Source organism: Scyliorhinus torazame, chromosome 24 (genome assembly GCF_047496885.1).
Source record: "Scyliorhinus torazame isolate Kashiwa2021f chromosome 24, sScyTor2.1, whole genome shotgun sequence".
NCBI classification, from domain to species: domain Eukaryota; kingdom Metazoa; phylum Chordata; class Chondrichthyes; order Carcharhiniformes; family Scyliorhinidae; genus Scyliorhinus; species Scyliorhinus torazame.
Window position 1 is genome coordinate 38,429,866 of NC_092730.1, and position 14,383 is coordinate 38,444,248.

Genomic DNA, 14,383 nt, shown 5'->3' on the forward strand with positions numbered 1-14,383 from the left:
AAACCTGGGGAGTGAGTGAACCAGGAGAGTGAGTGAACCAGGGGAGCGAGTGAACCAGGAGGGTGAGTGAACCAGGGGCGCGAGTAAACCAGGGGCGCGAGTAAACCAGGAGAGTGAGTGAACCAGCAGAGCGAGTGAACCAGGGGAGTGAGTAAACCACAAGAGCGAGTGAACCAGGGGAGTGAGTGAACCAGGGGAGTGAGTGAACCAGGGGAGTGAGTGAACCAGGGGAGTGAGTGAACCAGGGGAGTGAATAAATCACGAGAGCGAATGAACCACGGGAGTGAGTGAACCAGGAGAGTGAGTGAACCAGGGGAGTGAGTGAACCAGGGGAGTGAGTGAACCAGGGGAGTGAGTGAACCAGGGGAGTGAGTGAACCAGGAGAGTGAGTGAACCAGGAGAGTGAGTAAATCAGGGGAGTGAGTGAACCAGGGGAGTGAGTGAACCAGGGGAGTGAGTGAACCAGGAGAGTGAGTGAACCAGGGGAGTGAGTGAACCAGGAGAGTGAATGAACCAGGGGAGTGAGTGAACCGGGGGAGTGAGTGAACCAGGGGAGTGAGTGAGTGAACCAGCGGAGTGAGCAAACCAGGAGCGTGTGTAAACCAGGAGAGTGAGTGAACCAGGAGAGTGAGTGAACCAGGAGAGTGAGTGAACCAGGGGCGCGAGTAAACCAGGAGAGTGAGTGAACCAGCAGCGCGAGTGATTACACCAGGAGAGTGAGTAAACCAGGAGAGTGAGTGAACCAGGAGAGTGATGAACCAGGAGAGTGAGTGAACCAGGGGAGTGAGTGAGTGAACCAGCGGAGTGAGCAAACCAGGAGAGTGAGTAAACCAGGAGAGTGAGTGAACCAGGAGAGCGAGTGAACCAGGAGAGTGAGTGAACCAGGAGAGTGAGTGAACCAGGAGAGTGAGTGAGTGAACCAGTGGAGTGAGTGAACCAGGAGAGTGAGTGAACCAGGGGAGTGAGCAAACCAGGAGAGTGAGTGAACCAGGAGAGTGAGTGAACCAGGAGAGTGAGTGAACCAGGAGAGTGAGTGAACCAGGAGAGTGAGTGAGTGAACCAGGAGTGAGTGAGCAAACCAGGAGAGTGAGTGAACCAGGAGAGTGAGTGAACCAGGGGAGTGAGTAAACCAGGAGAGTGAGTGAATCAGGGGAGTGAGTGAACCAGGAGATTGAGTGAAACAGGAGATTGAGCGAACCAGGGGAGTGAGTGAATCAGGGGAGTGAGTGAACCAGGAGAGTGAGTGAACCAGGGGAGTGAGCAAACCAGGAGAGTGAGAAAACCAGGAGAGTGAGTAAACCAGGAGAGTGAGTAAACCAGGGCAGTGGTTGAACCAGGGGAGTGAGTAAACAAGGGCAGTGAGTAAACCAGGAGAGTGAGTAAACCAGGAGAGTGAGTAAACCAGGAGAGTGAGTAAACCTGGAGAGTGAGTGAACCAGGGGAGTGAGTAAACCAGGAGAATGAGTAAACCAGGAGAATGAGTGAACCAGGAGAGTGAGTGAGTGAACCAGGGGAGTGAGTGAACCTGGAGAGTGAGTGAACCAGGGGAGTGAGTAAACCAGGATGCGAGTAATCCAGGGGAGTGAGTGAACCAGGAGAGTGAGTGAACCAGGGGAGTGAGTGAACCAGGGGAGTGAGTGAACCAGGAGAGTGAGTGAACCAGGAGAGTGAGTGAACCAGGGGAGTGAGTGAACCAGGAGAGTGAGTGAACCAGGGGAGTGAGTGAACCAGGGGAGTGAGTGAGTGACCCAGCGGAGTGAGCAAACCAGGAGAGTGAGTAAACCAGGAGAGTGAGTGAACCAGGAGAGTGAGTGAACCAGGAGAGTGAGTGAACCAGGAGAGTGAGTAAACCAGGAGAGTGATTAAACCTGGAGAGTGAGTGAACCAGGGGAGTGAGTAAACCAGGAGAATGAGTAAACCAGGAGAGTGAGTGAACCAGGAGAGTGAGTGAACCAGGGGAGTGAGTAAACCAGGAGAGTGAGTGAGTGAACCAGGGGAGTGAGTGAACCTGGAGAGTGAGTGAACAAGGGGAGTGAGTAAACCAGGATGCAAGTAATCCAGGGGAGTGAGTGAACCAGGAGATTGAGTGAACCAGGGGAGTGAGTGAACCAGGAGAGCGAGTGAACCAGGAGAGCGAGTGAACCAGGAGAGTGAGTGAACCAGGAGAGTGAGTGAACCAGGAGAGTGAGTGAGTGAACCAGCGGAGTGAGCAAACCAGGAGAGTGAGTGAACCAGGAGAGTGAGTGAACCAGGGGAGTGAGCAAACCAGGAGAGTGAGCGAACCAGGAGAGTGAGCGAGTGAACCAGGAGAGTGAGTGAACCAGGGGAGTGAGCAAACCAGGAGAGTGAGTGAACCAGGAGAGTGAGTTAACCAGCGGAGTGAGCAAACCAGGGGAGGGAATAAACCAGGAGAGTGAGTGAACCAGGGGAGTGAGTGAACCAGGGGAGTGAGTGAACCAGGAGAGTGAGTGAACCAGGAGAGTGAGTGAACCAGGGGAGCGAGTGAACCAGGGGAGCGACTGAACCAGGAGGGTGAGTAAACCAGGGGAGTGAGTGAACCAGGGGAGTGAGTGAACCAGGAGAGTGAGTGAACCAGGAGAGTGAGTGAACCAGGGGTGCGAGTAAACCAGGAGAGTGAGTGAACCAGCAGAGCGAGTGATTACACCAGGAGAGTGAGTAAACCAGGAGAGTGAGTGAACCAGGGGAGTGAATAAATCACGAGAGCGAATGAACCAGGGGAGTGAGTGAACCAGGAGAGTGAGTGAACCAGGGGAGTGAGTGAACCAGGGGAGTGAGTGAACCAGGGGAGTGAGTGAACCAGGGGAGTGAGTGAACCAGGGGAGTGAGTGAGTAAACCAGGAGAGTGAGTGAACCAGGGGAGTGAGTAAACCACAAGAGCGAGTGAACCAGGGGAGTGAGTGAACCAGGGGAGTGAGTGAACCAGGGGAGTGAGTGAACCAGGGGAGTGAGTGAACCAGGGGAGTGAGTGAACCAGGAGAGTGAGTGAACCAGGAGAGTGAGTGAACCAGGAGAGTGAGTGAACCAGGAGAGTGAGTGAACCTCGGGAGCGAGTGAACCAGGAGAGTGAGTGAACCAGGAGAGTGAGTGAATCAGGGGAGTGAGTGAACCAGGGCAGTGGTTGAACCAGGGGAGTGAGTAAACAAGGGCAGTGAGTAAACCAGGAGAGTGAGTAAACCAGGAGAGTGAGTAAACCTGGAGAGTGAGTGAACCAGGGGAGTGAGTAAACCAGGAGAATGAGTAAACCAGGAGAGTGAGTGAACCAGGGGAGTGAGTAAACCAGGAGAGTGAGTGAGTGAACCAGGGGAGTGAGTAAACCTGGAGAGTGAGTGAACCAGGGGAGTGAGTAAACAAGGATGCGAGTAATCCAGGGGAGTGAGTGGACCAGGAGAGTGAGTGAACCAGGGGAGTGAGTGAAACAGGAGAGTGAGTGAACCAGGAGAGTGAGTGAACCAGGGGAGTGAGTGAACCAGGGGAGTGAGTGAACCAGGGGAGTGAGTGAGTGACCCAGCGGAGTGAGCAAACCAGGAGAGTGAGTAAACCAGGAGAGTGAGTGAACCAGGAGAGTGAGTGAACCAGGAGAGTGAGTAAACCAGGAGAGTGAGTAAACCAGTAGAGTGAGTGAACCAGGGGAGTGAGTAAACCAGGAGAATGAGTAAACCAGGAGAGTGAGTGAACCAGGAGAGTGAGTGAACCAGGGGAGTGAGTAAACCAGGAGAGTGAGTGAGTGAACCAGGGGAGTGAGTGAACCTGGAGAGTGAGTGAACCAGGGGAGTGAGTAAACCAGGATGCGAGTAATCCAGGGGAGTGAGTGAACCAGGAGATTGAGTGAACCAGGGGAGTGAGTGAACCAGGGGAGTGAGTGAACCAGGAGAGTGAGTGAACCAGGAGAGTGAGTGAACCAGGAGAGTGAGTTAACCAGCGGAGTGAGCAAACCAGGGGAGGGAATAAACCAGGAGAGTGAGTGAACCAGGGGAGTGAGTGAACTAAGGGGAGTGAGTGAACCAGGAGAGTGAGTGAACCAGGAGAGTGAGTGAACCAGGGGAGCGAGTGAACCAGGGGAGCGACTGAACCAGGAGGGTGAGTAAACCAGGGGAGTGAGTGAACCAGGGGAGTGAGTGAACCAGGAGAGTGAGTGAACCAGGAGAGTGAGTGAACCAGGGGTGCGAGTAAACCAGGAGAGTGAGTGAACCAGCAGAGCGAGTGATTACACCAGGAGAGTGAGTAAACCAGGAGAGTGAGTGAACCAGGGGAGTGAATAAATCACGAGAGCGAATGAACCAGGGGAGTGAGTGAACCAGGAGAGTGAGTGAACCAGGGGAGTGAGTGAACCAGGGGAGTGAGTGAACCAGGGGAGTGAGTGAACCAGGGGAGTGAGTGAACCAGGGGAGTGAGTGAGTAAACCAGGAGAGTGAGTGAACCAGGGGAGTGAGTAAACCACAAGAGCGAGTGAACCAGGGGAGTGAGTGAACCAGGGGAGTGAGTGAACCAGGGGAGTGAGTGAACCAGGGGAGTGAGTGAACCAGGGGAGTGAGTGAACCAGGGGAGTGAGTGAACCAGGAGAGTGAGTGAACCAGGAGAGTGAGTGAACCAGGAGAGTGAGTGAACCAGGAGAGTGAGTGAACCTCGGGAGCGAGTGAACCAGGAGAGTGAGTGAACCAGGAGAGTGAGTGAATCAGGGGAGTGAGTGAACCAGGGCAGTGGTTGAACCAGGGGAGTGAGTAAACAAGGGCAGTGAGTAAACCAGGAGAGTGAGTAAACCAGGAGAGTGAGTAAACCTGGAGAGTGAGTGAACCAGGGGAGTGAGTAAACCAGGAGAATGAGTAAACCAGGAGAGTGAGTGAACCAGGGGAGTGAGTAAACCAGGAGAGTGAGTGAGTGAACCAGGGGAGTGAGTAAACCTGGAGAGTGAGTGAACCAGGGGAGTGAGTAAACAAGGATGCGAGTAATCCAGGGGAGTGAGTGGACCAGGAGAGTGAGTGAACCAGGGGAGTGAGTGAAACAGGAGAGTGAGTGAACCAGGAGAGTGAGTGAACCAGGGGAGTGAGTGAACCAGGGGAGTGAGTGAACCAGGGGAGTGAGTGAGTGACCCAGCGGAGTGAGCAAACCAGGAGAGTGAGTAAACCAGGAGAGTGAGTGAACCAGGAGAGTGAGTGAACCAGGAGAGTGAGTAAACCAGGAGAGTGAGTAAACCAGTAGAGTGAGTGAACCAGGGGAGTGAGTAAACCAGGAGAATGAGTAAACCAGGAGAGTGAGTGAACCAGGAGAGTGAGTGAACCAGGGGAGTGAGTAAACCAGGAGAGTGAGTGAGTGAACCAGGGGAGTGAGTGAACCTGGAGAGTGAGTGAACCAGGGGAGTGAGTAAACCAGGATGCGAGTAATCCAGGGGAGTGAGTGAACCAGGAGATTGAGTGAACCAGGGGAGTGAGTGAACCAGGGGAGTGAGTGAACCAGGAGAGTGAGTGAACCAGGAGAGTGAGTGAACCAGGAGAGTGAGTTAACCAGCGGAGTGAGCAAACCAGGGGAGGGAATAAACCAGGAGAGTGAGTGAACCAGGGGAGTGAGTGAACCAGGGGAGTGAGTGAACCAGGAGAGTGAGTGAACCAGGAGAGTGAGTGAACCAGGGGAGCGAGTGAACCAGGGGAGCGACTGAACCAGGAGGGTGAGTAAACCAGGGGAGTGAGTGAACCAGGGGAGTGAGTGAACCAGGAGAGTGAGTGAACCAGGAGAGTGAGTGAACCAGGAGAGTGAGTTAACCAGCGGAGTGAGCAAACCAGGGGAGGGAATAAACCAGGAGAGTGAGTGAACCAGGGGAGTGAGTGAACCAGGGGAGTGAGTGGACCAGGAGAGTGAGTGAACCAGGGGAGTGAGTGAAACAGGAGAGTGAGTGAACCAGGAGAGTGAGTGAACCAGGGGAGTGAGTGAACCAGGAGAGTGAGTGAACCAGGGGAGCGAGTGAACCAGGGGAGCGACTGAACCAGGAGGGTGAGTAAACCAGGGGAGTGAGTGAACCAGGGGAGTGAGTGAACCAGGAGAGTGAGTGAACCAGGAGAGTGAGTGAACCAGGAGAGTGAGTTAACCAGCGGAGTGAGCAAACCAGGGGAGGGAATAAACCAGGAGAGTGAGTGAACCAGGGGAGTGAGTGAACCAGGGGAGTGAGTGGACCAGGAGAGTGAGTGAACCAGGGGAGTGAGTGAAACAGGAGAGTGAGTGAACCAGGAGAGTGAGTGAACCAGGGGAGTGAGTGAACCAGGGGAGTGAGTGAACCAGGGGAGTGAGTGAGTGACCCAGCGGAGTGAGCAAACCAGGAGAGTGAGTAAACCAGGAGAGTGAGTGAACCAGGAGAGTGAGTGAACCAGGAGAGTGAGTAAACCAGGAGAGTGAGTAAACCAGTAGAGTGAGTGAACCAGGGGAGTGAGTAAACCAGGAGAATGAGTAAACCAGGAGAGTGAGTGAACCAGGAGAGTGAGTGAACCAGGGGAGTGAGTAAACCAGGAGAGTGAGTGAGTGAACCAGGGGAGTGAGTGAACCTGGAGAGTGAGTGAACCAGGGGAGTGAGTAAACCAGGATGCGAGTAATCCAGGGGAGTGAGTGAACCAGGAGATTGAGTGAACCAGGGGAGTGAGTGAACCAGGGGAGTGAGTGAACCAGGAGAGTGAGTGAACCAGGAGAGTGAGTGAACCAGGAGAGTGAGTTAACCAGCGGAGTGAGCAAACCAGGGGAGGGAATAAACCAGGAGAGTGAGTGAACCAGGGGAGTGAGTGAACCAGGGGAGTGAGTGAACCAGGAGAGTGAGTGAACCAGGAGAGTGAGTGAACCAGGGGAGCGAGTGAACCAGGGGAGCGACTGAACCAGGAGGGTGAGTAAACCAGGGGAGTGAGTGAACCAGGGGAGTGAGTGAACCAGGAGAGTGAGTGAACCAGGAGAGTGAGTGAACCAGGGGTGCGAGTAAACCAGGAGAGTGAGTGAACCAGCAGAGCGAGTGATTACACCAGGAGAGTGAGTAAACCAGGAGAGTGAGTGAACCAGGGGAGTGAATAAATCACGAGAGCGAATGAACCAGGGGAGTGAGTGAACCAGGAGAGTGAGTGAACCAGGGGAGTGAGTGAACCAGGGGAGTGAGTGAACCAGGGGAGTGAGTGAACCAGGGGAGTGAGTGAACCAGGGGAGTGAGTGAGTAAACCAGGAGAGTGAGTGAACCAGGGGAGTGAGTAAACCACAAGAGCGAGTGAACCAGGGGAGTGAGTGAACCAGGGGAGTGAGTGAACCAGGGGAGTGAGTGAACCAGGGGAGTGAGTGAACCAGGGGAGTGAGTGAACCAGGAGAGTGAGTGAACCAGGAGAGTGAGTGAACCAGGAGAGTGAGTGAACCAGGAGAGTGAGTGAACCTCGGGAGCGAGTGAACCAGGAGAGTGAGTGAACCAGGAGAGTGAGTGAATCAGGGGAGTGAGTGAACCAGGGCAGTGGTTGAACCAGGGGAGTGAGTAAACAAGGGCAGTGAGTAAACCAGGAGAGTGAGTAAACCAGGAGAGTGAGTAAACCTGGAGAGTGAGTGAACCAGGGGAGTGAGTAAACCAGGAGAATGAGTAAACCAGGAGAGTGAGTGAACCAGGGGAGTGAGTAAACCAGGAGAGTGAGTGAGTGAACCAGGGGAGTGAGTAAACCTGGAGAGTGAGTGAACCAGGGGAGTGAGTAAACAAGGATGCGAGTAATCCAGGGGAGTGAGTGGACCAGGAGAGTGAGTGAACCAGGGGAGTGAGTGAAACAGGAGAGTGAGTGAACCAGGAGAGTGAGTGAACCAGGGGAGTGAGTGAACCAGGGGAGTGAGTGAACCAGGGGAGTGAGTGAGTGACCCAGCGGAGTGAGCAAACCAGGAGAGTGAGTAAACCAGGAGAGTGAGTGAACCAGGAGAGTGAGTGAACCAGGAGAGTGAGTAAACCAGGAGAGTGAGTAAACCAGTAGAGTGAGTGAACCAGGGGAGTGAGTAAACCAGGAGAATGAGTAAACCAGGAGAGTGAGTGAACCAGGAGAGTGAGTGAACCAGGGGAGTGAGTAAACCAGGAGAGTGAGTGAGTGAACCAGGGGAGTGAGTGAACCTGGAGAGTGAGTGAACCAGGGGAGTGAGTAAACCAGGATGCGAGTAATCCAGGGGAGTGAGTGAACCAGGAGATTGAGTGAACCAGGGGAGTGAGTGAACCAGGGGAGTGAGTGAACCAGGAGAGTGAGTGAACCAGGAGAGTGAGTGAACCAGGGGAGTGAGTGAACCAGGGGAGTTAGTGAGTGAACCAGCGGAGTGAGCAAACCAGGAGAGTGAGTAAACCAGGAGAGTGAGTGAACCAGGAGAGCGAGTGAACCAGGAGAGCGAGTGAACCAGGAGAGCGAGTGAACCAGGAGAGTGAGTGAACCAGGAGAGTGAGTGAGTGAACCAGCGGAGTGAGCAAACCAGGAGAGTGAGTGAACCAGGAGAGTGAGTGAACCAGGGGAGTGAGCAAACCAGGAGAGTGAGCGAACCAGGAGAGTGAGTGAGTGAACCAGGAGAGTGAGTGAACCAGGGGAGTGAGCAAACCAGGAGAGTGAGTGAACCAGCGGAGTGAGCAAACCAGGGGAGGGAATAAACCAGGAGAGTGAGTAAACCTGGGGAGTGAGTGAACCAGGAGAGTGAGTGAACCAGGAGAGTGAGTGAACCAGGGGAGTGAGTGAACCAGGGGAGTGAGTGAACCAAGAGAGTGAGTAAACCAGGAGAGTGAGTGAACCAGCAGAGCGAGTGATTACACCAGGAGAGTGAGTAAACCAGGAGAGTGAGTGAACCAGGGGAGTGAATAAATCACGAGAGCGAATGAACCAGGGGAGTGAGTGAACCAGGAGAGTGAGTGAACCAGGGGAGTGAGTGAACCAGGGGAGTGAGTGAACCAGGGGAGTGAGTGAACCAGGGGAGTGAGTGAACCAGGGGAGTGAGAGAACCAGGAGAGTGAGTGAACCAGGAGAGTGAGTAAATCAGGGGAGTGAGTGAACCAGGGGAGTGAGTGAACCAGGGGAGTGAGTGAACCAGGAGAGTGAGTGAACCAGGAGAGTGAGTGAACCAGGGGAGTGAGTGAACCAGGGGAGTGAGTGAGTGAACCAGCGGAGTGAGCAAACCAGGAGCGTGTGTAAACCAGGAGAGTGAGTGAACCAGGAGAGTGAGTGAACCAGGAGAGTGAGTGAACCAGGAGAGTGAGTGAACCAGGGGAGTGAGTGAACCAGGGGAGTGAGTGAACCAGGGGAGTGAGTGAACCAGGGGAGTGAGTGAACCAGGAGAGTGAGTGAACCAGGAGAGTGAGTAAATCAGGGGAGTGAGTGAACCGGGGGAGTGAGTGAACCAGGAGAGTGAGTGAACCAGGGGAGTGAGTGAACCAGGGGAGTGAGTGAACCAGGAGAGTGAGTGAACCAGGAGAGTGAGTGAACCAGGAGAGTGAGTGAACCAATAGAGTGAGTGAACCAGGGGCGCGAGTAAACCAGGAGAGTGAGTGAACCAGCAGAGCGAGTGATTACACCAGGAGAGTGAGTAAACCAGGAGAGTGAGTGAACCAGGAGAGTGATGAACCAGGAGAGTGAGTGAACCAGGGGAGTGAGTGAGTGAACCAGCGGAGTGAGCAAACCAGGAGAGTGAGTAAACCAGGAGAGTGAGTGAACCAGGAGAGCGAGTGAACCAGGAGAGTGAGTGAACAAGGAGAGTGAGTGAACCAGGAGAGTGAGTGAGTGAACCAGTGGAGTGAGTGAACCAGGAGAGTGAGTGAACCAGGGGAGTGAGCAAACCAGGAGAGTGAGTGAACCAGGAGAGTGAGTGAACCAGGAGAGTGAGTGAACCAGGAGAGTGAGTGAGTGAACCAGGAGTGAGTGAGCAAACCAGGAGAGTGAGTGAACCAGGAGAGTGAGTGAACCAGCGGAGTGAGTGAACCAGCGGAGTGAGCAAACCAGGGGAGCGAATGAACCAGGAGAGTGAGTAAACCTGGGGAGTGAGTGAACCAGGAGAGTGAGTGAACCAGGGGAGCGAGTGAACCAGGAGGGTGAGTGAACCAGGGGCGCGAGTAAACCAGGGGCGCGAGTAAACCAGGAGAGTGAGTGAACCAGCAGAGCGAGTGAACCAGGGGAGTGAGTAAACCACAAGAGCGAGTGAACCAGGGGAGTGAGTGAACCAGGGGAGTGAGTGAACCAGGGGAGTGAGTGAACCAGGGGAGTGAGTGAACCAGGGGAGTGAATAAATCACGAGAGCGAATGAACCACGGGAGTGAGTGAACCAGGAGAGTGAGTGAACCAGGGGAGTGAGTGAACCAGGGGAGTGAGTGAACCAGGGGAGTGAGTGAACCAGGGGAGTGAGTGAACCAGGGGAGTGAGTGAACCAGGGGAGTGAGTGAACCAGGAGAGTGAGTGAACCAGGAGAGTGAGTAAATCAGGGGAGTGAGTGAACCAGGGGAGTGAGTGAACCAGGGGAGTGAGTGAACCAGGAGAGTGAGTGAACCAGGGGAGTGAGTGAACCAGGCGAGTGAATGAACCAGGGGAGTGAGTGAACCGGGGGAGTGAGTGAACCAGGGGAGTGAGTGAGTGAACCAGCGGAGTGAGCAAACCAGGAGCGTGTGTAAACCAGGAGAGTGAGTGAACCAGGAGAGTGAGTGAACCAGGAGAGTGAGTGAACCAGGGGCGCGAGTAAACCAGGAGAGTGAGTGAACCAGCAGCGCGAGTGATTACACCAGGAGAGTGAGTAAACCAGGAGAGTGAGTGAACCAGGAGAGTGATGAACCAGGAGAGTGAGTGAACCAGGGGAGTGAGTGAGTGAACCAGCGGAGTGAGCAAACCAGGAGAGTGAGTAAACCAGGAGAGTGAGTGAACCAGGAGAGCGAGTGAACCAGGAGAGTGAGTGAACCAGGAGAGTGAGTGAGTGAACCAGTGGAGTGAGTGAACCAGGAGAGTGAGTGAACCAGGGGAGTGAGCAAACCAGGAGAGTGAGTGAACCAGGAGAGTGAGTGAACCAGGAGAGTGAGTGAACCAGGAGAGTGAGTGAACCAGGAGAGTGAGTGAGTGAACCAGGAGTGAGTGAGCAAACCAGGAGAGTGAGTGAACCAGGAGAGTGAGTGAACCAGCGGAGTGAGCAAACCAGGGGAGCGAATGAACCAGGAGAGTGAGTAAACCTGGGGAGTGAGTGAACCAGGAGAGTGAGTGAACCAGGAGAGTGAGTGAACCAGGGGAGCGAGTGAACCAGGAGGGTGAGTGAACCAGGGGCGCGAGTAAACCAGGGGCGCGAGTAAACCAGGAGAGTGAGTGAACCAGCAGAGCGAGTGAGTAAACCAGGAGAGTGAGTGAACCAGGGGAGTGAGTAAACCACAAGAGCGAGTGAACCAGGGGAGTGAGTGAACCAGGGGAGTGAGTGAACCAGGGGAGTGAGTGAACCAGGGGAGTGAGTGAACCAGGGGAGTGAGTGAACCAGGAGAGTGAGTGAACCAGGAGAGAGAGTGAACCAGGGGAATGAGTGAACCAGGAGAGTGAGTGAACCAGGGGAGTGAGTGAACCAGGGGAGTGAGTGAACCAGGAGAGTGAGTGAACCAGGAGAGAGAGTGAACCAGGAGAGAGAGTGAACCAGGGGAGTGAGTGAACCAGGAGAGTGAGTGAACCAGGAGAGTGAGTGAACAAGGGGAGCGAATGATCCAGGAGAGTGAGTGAACCAGGAGAGTGAGTGAACCCGGGGAATGAGTAAACCCGGGGAGTGAGTAAACCAGGGGAGTGAGTGAACCAGGGGAGTGAGTGAACCAGGGGAGTGAGTGAACCAGGGGAGTGAGTGAACCAGGGGAGTGAGTGAACCAGGAGAGGGAGTAAACCAGGGGAGTGAGTATATCAGGGGAGAGAGTGAACCGGGAGAGTGAGTGAACCGGGAGAGTGAGTGAACCAGGAGAGTGAGTGAACCAGTGGAGTGAGTGAACCGGGAGAGTGAGTAAATCAGGGGAGTGAGTGAACCGGGAGAGTGAGTGAACCAGGGGAGTGAGTAAACCAGGAGAGTGAATGAACCAGGGGTGTGAGTGAACCGGGGGAGTGAGTGAACCGGGAGAGTGAGTGAATCGGGGGAGTGAGTGAATCGGGGGAGTGAGTGAAGCCGGGGAGTGAGTGAAGCGGGGGAGTGAGTGAACCCGGGGGAGTGAGGGGACCGGGGGAGCGAGGGGACCGGGGGAGCGAGGGGACCGGGGGAGCGAGTGAACCGAGGGAGCGAGTGAACTGGATTAAACCAGGGGAGTGAGTGAACCAGGAGAGTGAGTGAACCAGGGGAGTGAGTGAACCGGGAGAGTGAGTGAACCGGGGGAGTGAGTGAACCGGGGGAGTGAGTGAACCGGGGGAGTGAGTGAACCGGGGGAGTGAGTGAACCGGGAGAGTGAGTAAACCGGGAGAGTGAGTGAATCGGGGGAGTGAGTGAACCTGGGAAGTGAATAAACCAGGTGAGTGTGTAAACCACAACAGTGAGTAAACCAGGTGAGTGTGTAAACCAGGGGAGTGAGTAAGCCCGGAGGTGGAACAGTGATTTCCACTGCTGCCTCACTGTGGCAGGGACCCGCGTTGAGTGACTGCCTGTCTCGCGTTTGCATGTTCTCCCCCTGTGCGTGGGTGGGTTCCCTCCGGGTGCTCCGATTTCCTCCCACAGGCCAGAGATGTGCAGGTTTGGTGGGTCGGCAATGCTGAATTCCCGCTGTGTCCAAGGGTGTGTCGGTTCAGTGGGGTTACGGGTTTATGGGGATAAGGCGGCGAGTGGGCGGAGCTGGGGCGCTCTTTCAGAGGGTCGCTGCAGACTCGATGGGCCGAATTGCCTCCTTCACACTGTAGTAATTCTGTGGTTCAGTGGAAAGGTAGTTTGCAGAAAGTGAGAGTTTGAGGGGCTGAGTGACAGTGTAATAACAAACAAGCTGCAGGCAATGACTGCAAATTGAATCTCTCATTGGGACAAACACACAGCTACAAAGGTGATTGGTTGAGCCCGAGGGCGCAGGGCCACTTGCAGCCACACACACAGTCCCCCCAACACGGGCTCTATAGGAGGTTTTGCTCCACATGTGATGACAGTGAAATGGGGAATACTCCCATTGATTCTCAATGCGGAATTGCTGCGAGGATCTGCGCATGCCCGGTGAACCACGCCCCAGAGACGTCACTCTGAGATTAAGCGCATGCGCATCCCTCCACCACACACTCTCCATTTGGCACTGAGTGGAATCGCTTTGTTGAAACTGAGTTAAATGTCAATATCAGGGCCCAGGTCAGCGAGGAAACAGCGTTCTCATTGCAGCAGCACCTCCATCTGAGAGTGTGAGCAAAGAGGCTCAGAGATCATTACTGACTCGGGGGGAGTTCAGGGAGAATCGGGGGCTGTTTGCAAGAGGCGCAGCGGAGCACGATCTTGTTCCGGGACTTGGAGTGAGCGGGGGGGAGGGAGAGCTCTTTTTGGGCCTGGCTTATTTGTCTGATTCTGGGTTAGGATTCGTGGAGTATTTTCTTTCTTTTACTGATTATCAGTTGAAAGAATGGATTTATCTATCATTGGTCTCATCTGACCCTAACTTACATGAAATTTGTTTTCTTCTTCCCAGTTCAACAGATGAAAAGATGAGTTCCAAGATGATTCTGATGATTCCTCAGCAACGTGAATGTGCAGCCGTCTCCTTCTAACTGTCTGTAAGTACAATATTAATGCAACATTGCAGAGACACAGACAGCTCCACCGTCACAGAGCAGAAGCAGTCAGATTCGCAGAGGCCTCAAGTCCCAGATGAACATGTCCAATCCAACAGTCCCCTTTATCCAATTGAAGAAATTCAAGTAAATCTGGACTTCTGGAGAAAATGTAAATATTATTTACAGATACACGAGAGGACAGGTAGCATAATTTTTCACAATTCACCCCTACTCTCTCATGGAATGTTGGATCAACTTTTGACAACAGCGTTTCATCTGTAAAGTAATCAGTATAGTATTAATTAGGCTATAGATTCAGCAATCAATGTGCAAGTATCCATTGGCACTTTTTTGTAACTTTCTTAGTTTAAAATATATCAGAAGCAAAACACTTGAATAAGGCATTAACAGAAAAATGATACGTTGAAATAGTTCTCCAAAGGGACACTTATCAAATTGTAGGCCATCCTTCATTCTCACAAGTTGTGAACCTTTGATACAAGTGAAAGGTCGGATAGTACAGCTTATTGAAAAGGGCCGAATTAAACATAAACTTCTACCCAGACACCTCCCAAAACAAAATATTAAATTCCCATCCAAATATCTCACACAATCTCAGATATAATGGTACAGTGTCATTCTCATGAAACAGACATGGAAATAGATCATTTAACATATCAATG

At 53.5% G+C, this 14,383-nt stretch overlaps 1 protein-coding gene across 1 annotated transcript in view; it reads left to right on the forward strand.

Moving 5' to 3' along the window:
• Positions 1-13,217: 13,217 nt before the first annotated feature.
• LOC140400017 (histone H2B-like) overlaps positions 13,218-14,383 on the forward strand; it is a 60,555-nt gene continuing 59,389 nt past the window's right edge. Inside the window, exons 1-2 of the mRNA XM_072489510.1 lie at positions 13,218-13,284; positions 13,616-13,700. The gene's annotated coding sequence lies outside the window, so the exon portion shown is untranslated. The remainder of the gene's footprint in view (positions 13,285-13,615; positions 13,701-14,383) is intronic.